Source organism: Triticum aestivum, chromosome 7B (genome assembly GCF_018294505.1).
Source record: "Triticum aestivum cultivar Chinese Spring chromosome 7B, IWGSC CS RefSeq v2.1, whole genome shotgun sequence".
Classification (NCBI taxonomy): domain Eukaryota; kingdom Viridiplantae; phylum Streptophyta; class Magnoliopsida; order Poales; family Poaceae; genus Triticum; species Triticum aestivum.
In genome coordinates this window covers 307,818,999-307,825,492 of record NC_057813.1, presented here as the reverse complement: position 1 = coordinate 307,825,492, position 6,494 = coordinate 307,818,999, and positions in this window count along the sequence as shown.

Genomic DNA, 6,494 nt, shown 5'->3' with positions numbered 1-6,494 from the left:
AACAATACTTAGAGTGGTGATTTGCTTTATTATACTAACGGATCTCATGAAGGTTTTGTTAAGTTTAGTGTGATTGAAGTTTTCAAGTTTTGGGTGGGATCAGGATGGATGAAGGAATAAGCAATGAAAAGAGCCTAAGCTTGGGGATGCCCATGGAATCTCAAGGTAATATTCATGGAGAACCAAGCAACTAAGCTTGAGGATGCCCTGGAAGGCATCCCCTCTTTCTTCTAACGACCATCAGTAATTTTACTTGGTGCTATATTTTTATTCATCACATATTATGAGTTTTGATTGGAGCTTCTTGTATTATACGAGTCTTTGCCTATTTTGCTTTCTAGTTTTTCACAATCATCATTGCTGGCCACACCTATTTGAGAGATCCATAATTATGCTATGATTTATTAGAAATTCCCTATATGCTTCACTTCAATTCTTTGAGCTATGGAATTGCTCTAGTTCTTCACTTATATCTTTTTTTAGCACGGTGGTGCTTTAATTTTGAAGAAACATGCTCTCATGCTTCACTTAGATTATTTTGAGAGTTAGTAATTTTGAAGAAATCCTCTCATTGCTTCACTTATATTATTTTCAGAGATGAAAATTTTGAAGAAATATTTATGCTCTTGTTCTTCACTTATATTTGTTTGAGAGCTTGTTATAAGCAATGGTAATATATGAAACTAGTCCCAAATTGCTAGATATTCAAGAGGGATAATAAAAACTATCATGAAGATCATTGTACAACATAAACTTGATTCCTTTCAATAGCTTTCCAATATGGAGATAGTAATATGTGTGTCATGTTGGTGAGTAATTATGCTTTAGTAAGAATATTGGTGTTAAGGTCTGTGATTCCCTATGCAAGCACGGAAGTCATAGTTAGGCAATGAAGTCATATCCTACTTGTGGTGCATTATTCTGTGTTAGTTATGTTTAATGCTCGTTCGTGATCATTTTTGTTTTTAGTTGGTTTGTTCACAATCTATTTGCTAGCCTTGCCTTGTACTAAGTGGGAATACTACTTGTGCATCCAAACTCCTTAAACCAAGTTGTGCAAAATAATTCCACCATACCTACCTATACGCGGTATTTCCATGTCGTTCCAAGAAAATTTGTATGTGCCAACTCTAATTTTCAAAATGAATTTCCTTTTTGTGTGCCCGTACCACTCATGAAGCGGCAGGGGAAGGCCAATATTTTTCCATGCTAGATGTGTTATTCTAAAGATGAGTGCTTATTCACTTGCCATCGCACGAGAGTGTGGCCGGTAATAGGGATGCCCAGTCCCGAATTAAAAAAGAAATTTAATTTATGTTGTCAACAAAAAATTCCTTGGAAAGTGTTGGTATGGAAGGCACCCATGGATACGGCTAGCCATGGATTGTGAAAGATTGGTGGAAAAAGGAATAAAATTTGTTTTATGTTTGGGAACCACTTATGATGTATCTAGCATGGAAAGTATTGGAAATTCTCAGTCGTTTTCATTGATGGGAAAAGCATGTCTCTAAAAGAAATTTTATCTCTCAATTTAAGCTTTGAGCTCTGGCACACCTACAAATCTCTGCTTCCCTCTATGAAGAGCCTATCTATTTACTTTTATGCAATTTTTATTTTTGTTGAGTCTCCATCTTCTCTTATAAAGTACCAACTAGGGAGCACTATTATCATGCTTGAGCACCGGATGTAGCTAATATTTGAGTGTGTTTCATGAATGGATCAATGATTGAGCATAGTGTGCTAGGGATAGCTTTCTTTAGTGTTGATATTTTGAAAGACATGGTTGCTTGTTGATAAGCTTGAGTATTGAGGTCTTCATGTTAAATTATAGACTATTTCTTTGAATCATCTAAAGTCCAAATGTCCATGCTACAAAAGAAAAGAATATGTGATAAATATGATGGGTAGCATTCCACATCAAAAATTATGTATTTATCATTTACATACTCGAGGGCGAGCGGGAATTAAGCTTGGGGATGCTAATACATCTCCAACGTATTTATATTTTTTGATTGTTCCATGCTATTAAACTATCATTCTTGGATGTTTTATACTCATTTACTAGCAACTTTATATCATTTTTTGGGACTAACCTATTGACCTAGTGCCCAGTGCAAGTTGCTGTTTTTTGCTTGTTTTTTACTTCGCAGAAAATCAATACCAAACAGAGTCCAAATGCATGAAACTTTTTTGAGAAATTTTTTCTGCCTAGAAGACACTGAGAAGACTAGCCATTGAGTATTGCAGGCAACGTGACTTGTACACATTAGTGATCATACTCCACATAGCATACATACCATATCATAGTGGTGCATATCTTGGCATCATCTTTTGAGTCACAAAGCTGTCATCGCATACACAATTGCTATCTTGGTTCGTGAAGTTTTGCATGAGAAAAGAGCTCAAAAGTGAAAGAGCCAAACAAGCTTTTAAGCAAAGAGGGAAAGATAAGCAAAGAGCTTATAAGCAAGCACCATAGCATCATACTACATTAAGATTGTCATATCTGATCATCTTGGATCATCCATCCGAATACCATACATATAGCATACTTGGGATAGAAGTCGTTGCATTTTTGCCTAGTAGGTTGTGCACAAGTTCCGTATCCGCCTATTGTGCAATTGTGCTAGCATCTCTCTAATGTTTTGCAACATGAGCATTTTCGTGGTCTCCACATTTTGGCTCATTCCTTGATTGCACGACCCCACTTATCTATTTGCGTGTGTGTTTCCGTGTACCACATCTTGCTATTGGTCTACTTGTTGCATTTGAAAACTTGTGAATCTTTTCCAACATTATTGAAGCTCACTAACAATTGCATCACATTTTGTGCCACCATCTTAACCGAGCTCCACCATAAGCTTTTACTTGTGTAGGTGTGAGAACCGACAAGAATCGGTACCAATTGTGCTATTTCCTTGTCCATATTTAAGTGATCATTGATCCATCTTCAACATTGGTCAAGGTACATTTGGTATAAGTTCTTCTCTTTCTCCCACTCACATATTTGCTTGGAATGATGGATATGCCAAGTTTTTCTACCAACCCACTCTTCATCGAGCAAGACGACGACATGTCATCCTACATCACCAAGAGCCACCTCTTCGGTGCACACCGAGCTTTGCATCAAGAGCAACAAGCAATGAGCGATCGCATCTGCAATCTCGCCACCGAATTGGGACTCTCTAACCAATGAACACGAGACTAATTCCACGACAAGCTCGACGCTCACAAACAAGAGAACGATGCAAGAATGGACGAGATTCGCGCCTTGTTGGTCAACCACCATTCTCCCGCTTCTTCATCCTCAAGAAGGAGCCGCTCGAGTCGACACACCGATGACACCTTCTCCAGCTCAAGTACACCGACATCGAACACTATACGTCGAGCCACGTTTCAAGACTGTCAAGCATCTCGCAATCCTCTACACGGCAATCATCCACAAGAGCAATTCGACGAGCAAGCACATCTTCATCGACAAAACCAAGTCCCTCTCGCACAAGCACAAGAAAGGCAACGTCAACGTCTCCAAGAGGAAAAGCGATCATGACAACATCAAGACGAACAAGATGCCGAGGCCGAATGTCAAGAACAACGACTACGTGAAGCACAAGCTCTTGAGGCACAACGTGCCCTTCAAGAATCAAGTCGAGCCATTGCCAACTGCCACCGGGATAGGCGCAATCATGAGGAAGCACTTCTAGAAGAAATTTAAGAGTGACGCTACCAAGGACGAGTGCATCAACAAGTTTCTCAAGCTCCTCCACAACCTCATGTTTATCAAGAGCAAGACAAAAATTGACATCCTCCACGCCAAGAGCAACATGAGGTTGATAATGCTCCTCGTCAAGGACGTCATCATCACCCTCGATCCCAACACAATGAAGAGCAACGCTATGGCAAGCTCAAGTTCACCATGCCCAAGTTCAATGGAAGCAATGATCCCGGAGAGTACCTATCATGGGCATTGAAGGTCGACAAAACCTTTCGCTTGCACAACTATGAAGAAGAGAAGAAGATTGCTATGGCATCCCTTGAGTTCCAAGACTATGTGCTCATATGGTGGGAACAAGTCCTTGAGCACCGAGAAGCAAGAGGTGAACCACCAATCACCACATGGGAGGTAATGAAAGATGTCATGCGTGCATGCTTTGTGCCAACCTACTACAACCGCTATCTCTTCAAGAAGATCCAACTACTCAAGCAAGGAAAAAAGAGTGTTGAAGAATACTACAAGGAAATGGAGATAGCCATGATAAGAGCCAATTCCACAGAAGATGATGAGCAAACTATGGCCCGTTTATTGAATGGCCTCAATCATCCCATCAAGAAGATTGCCGACTTCCAACCCTACTCCAACCTCATTGAGCTTGTGCATCAAGCTACGAAAGCGGAACGTCAAGTGCAAGATGACTTCAGTACGCCAAGTACTCGTCCAAGAGCTACGGCTTCTCAAACACCCAAGCATCAACGACTCCTCCAACTTCTACCTCAACCAAGCCATCTAGAACCAATGGCGACAAGTCGAGTTACAAGAAAACTTCGACAACCTCAAGTCGTCCTCCTCCTACTACAAGCAACTTCAAGCCGCACGCTTCATCCTCTACTCCAACCGATGAGACCGTCAAGACAAGTTCTATCAAGTGTTTCACTTGCAGCGGCTGAGGCCACAAGTCCTTTGAGTGTACCAACAAGCACACCATGATCCTCAATGACGACAGAACCTATGACTCCATGAGTGAAGAGGAAATGGAAGACCTTGAGCAAGTGGCCATGCACCGAAGCGTGAACGAAGATGAAGATGATCAAGTCTTTTTTGATGAGGATTCAAGCCCCGCTCTCGTTGTCTCCAAAGTCTTGACTCTTCAACATCAACAAGACGAAGACCAAAGATGCCACATCTTCCGCACAAAGGTTGGCATCAATGGAAGGTCCGTCAAGGTCATCATCGATGGATGTAGTTGTCACAACTTGGCAAGTGAAGAACTATGCTCCAAGCTCCAATTGGTCAAGATGAAGCACCCGCACCCATACAAGTTTCAATGGCTAAGCGATTCCGGCACTATACAAGTTGAGCATACGGTGAAAGTCTCCTTCAAACTCGGAGCATATGAAGACACTTTGGAGTGTGATGTCGTCCCGATGTCCATTTGCCACCTTCTTCTTGGTCGACCATGGCAATTTGATCGGGGCGTCATCTACAACGGGCGTACCAATCACTATAGCTTCAAGATGAAAGGGAAGGAGTAGGTGCTGCGACCTACGTCTCCAAGTCAAGTGATCGCCGACAAGCAAGCCACCCATCATGGAGAAAAGAGTGAGAGAGTGATCCACCCAAAAGAGAGTGAGCGCCACAAGCCAAAATCGAGTGCCTCCACGATGAGCGACAAGAAAAACTTAGTCCTCTTTGCCACCAAACGTGAGATGAGAGAAGTGTGTGAGAACCCATAAAGTGTTATGAACCATGTCCTTGTGTTCAAGGACGAGGCACCAAAACTAACACCTCTCACAATCTACCTTTAGTGTTGTCTTCTCTTTTGTAGGAATTCCAAGATGTTTTCCCCGATGAGCTACCTCCGGGTCTACCTCCACTACGAGGCATTGAGCACCGAATCGACCTCATCCCCAGAGCACCTCTTCCTAACAAGTCTCCCTACCGCGTCAACCCCAAGGAAACTAAGGAGATCCAACGGCAAGTACAACAACTATCGACAACGGACAAGTACGTGAAAGTTTGAGCCCTTGTGCCGTTTCGGTCATACTTGTTCCAAAGAAAGACGGTACTTATCGCATGGTTTCGGATTGTCGTCCTGTCAATGCTATGACCGTTAGATACCGTTATCCTATCCCACGCTTAGATGATATGCTTGTTGAGCTTAGCGGAGCCTCCATTGAATATTATGAATCTGAAGTTGTTTGATGCATGTCATATAATTGACCCATGAGTACTTGTGGTGACATTGGAGTATCTAGGTGACATTAGGGTTGATTGATGTGTGTCATATGGTGTTATTTAACTATGAACTCTAGGGTCATTTGTGACACTTATAGGAATAGCCCAATGGATTGATCGGAAAGAATAACTTTGAGGTGGTTTGTGTACCCTACAAGCAATTCCATCTTATGTTCTCCGTGATAGGAACTTTGGTGTGGTTATTTGTTGCATGTTGAGGTATTGTTATATGATCTAATCATGTTATCATTGTTGAGAGAACTTGTACTAGTAAAAGTATGAACCCTAGGCCTTGTTTCCAAGCATTGCAATACCGTTTTCGCTCACTTTTGTTACTTGCTACCTTGCTGTTTTTATATTTTAATATTACAAAACCTATATCTACCATCCATATTGCACTTGTATCACCATCTCTTCGCCGAACTAGTGCACGTATACAATTTACCATTGTATTGGGTGTGTTGGGGACAGAAGAGACTCTTTGTTATTCGGTTGTAGTGTTGTTTGAGAGTGACCATCTTCATCCTACGCCTCCCACGGA